The sequence below is a fragment of the Atta cephalotes genome, assembly GCF_000143395.1.
Source record: "Atta cephalotes unplaced genomic scaffold scaffold00024, whole genome shotgun sequence".
Lineage (NCBI taxonomy): Eukaryota > Metazoa > Arthropoda > Insecta > Hymenoptera > Formicidae > Atta > Atta cephalotes.
The window spans coordinates 2,594,414-2,596,357 of NW_012130088.1; positions in this window are offsets into that span (position 1 = coordinate 2,594,414).

A 1,944-nucleotide genomic window follows, 5' to 3' on the forward strand; every position below is an offset into this window, starting at 1 on the left:
CTCTCTCTCTCTCTCTCTCTCTCTCTCTCTCTCTCTCTCTTTCTCTCTTTGCGTAACCAATATTTCAATTCTTCAATCTCTTTTTTCTTGAAATAATTTATGATTTTTTTTTTGATAAATTATCATCACTAAATAATAATAAATTCTTCTCAATATTATTTTTGTGATGAGTAGAATTCATTTTATAATATGACTCTTGCATGATATATTTCTATCATATTTACAGCAGATAAAGAAAAGAATAAAGATTATACAGATGATACTTTGTGTATTCACGATTTATATCGATCAATCAACCTTCCATAAAGTTTCACTTATATTTTTTCGTAAGTTTATCACTGATTGTCTTATATCCTGTGAGTATTATTCATATGCACACTATGATTTTGCGAGAATGTTCAGTTTATTCTGGTTTCATAATATACTTGATAATACTTGAAGTTTGTATGATCACTTAATCATCCATTTGTCTCAAGAATAACATACGTTAACGTAATCTCTATCATATGCGCACATATAAATGTCATATTCTTTAATATCATGTGATAACGCCTAAAAATTAATATCTTCAGTTCATATAATACAATGTCTGGGAATTAACATTCTACAGAGTCTTCATATCACGGACCGTGACAATGTTGTGTTCAGCAGAATTTTTATTTTGCAACTATTGAAAGTTTTCTTCGCGCTAATTGGATTATACTTTTAAAGGAATAATCTTATCTCAACAGATAATCATAAAATAGTTGCCAAACTGTTATGTTCTGCTGAATGCAGATGCTAATGTCTGAAGGATCTTGAATCATGAATGGAAACATACATATGATAGTTTAGAAGTTTGGTTCGACTGATTAAATGTAATGAATACTTTAGTACTATCGATTGATTGACTGTCTTTCTTACTGTAACATATCACAACTGACAAGAACAAGAATCTGCAAGGCAGACTAAGGCTAATACGTTCCTAGAGACGCTTTTCTTTTTAGAGGCTCAATGTACAACGTAGTAGCACTGAAATTCAGCGGTGTATCCATGCATTGACAGGAATAAGGGTAAAAGGCAGGTTCCAGACAGCCGTTAGATAAGGTTAATTAGGCTAAGTGCGGTTAACTATAAATATTAGGTGTACTAAAAAGAAATCTATTATTTTTGTAATATTATACATGGATGGTTCAAATATGAATGCGACTTTCTTGTGTGAATACAAACATCGACGAGATACTATTAAAGATCGTCAATCCTAGACAAATCCTATAGTCGCGTAATATTATTTAATATTTTAAGTATATTCTTCTTAGAATATTAAATGTAATTTACCTCCGGTTCTTTTTGTGAGGACAAAAATTCTTTATAGGCGTAATATTAAATGTAATTTAATGTAATTAAATATTTAATGTAATTAAATATTCTAAAAATATGCTTAAAATATTACTTAATATTAAATAATATTATGTGCCTATAGGGAATTTTCGTCTTCATAAAAAAGGTTCGGAGATAACTGAAGAACGCTGACATTATCAATAATTAATATAAATTTGCCAAATTACTAACATAAATATTTAGTTAATATATTTTTAAATTCATGATTTTTTATTATATAAATGCTCTATAAATAAGTATGCATACTTGTAATTTTTATTTCTTATGTATTGTCACAAAATTACAATTTTTTTCTTTACAATAAAATTATCATTTCTATCGATAATCAAATCCGGATGACATTAAAATCACAGTTTTTAATAAAAATCGAGTATTATTTATACAATTTTATATATCTACGAAACTAATTAATTACAAAAATTTTTAGTTTTAACATTTAACAAGGGAGAAAGAGAGAGAGAGAGAGAGAGAGAGAGAGAGAGAGAGAGAGAGAGAGAGAGAGAACGACGTAACGTACGAAGTAGTAATAGTACGTTACGTTATTAATTAGTTGTTACGTTGGTA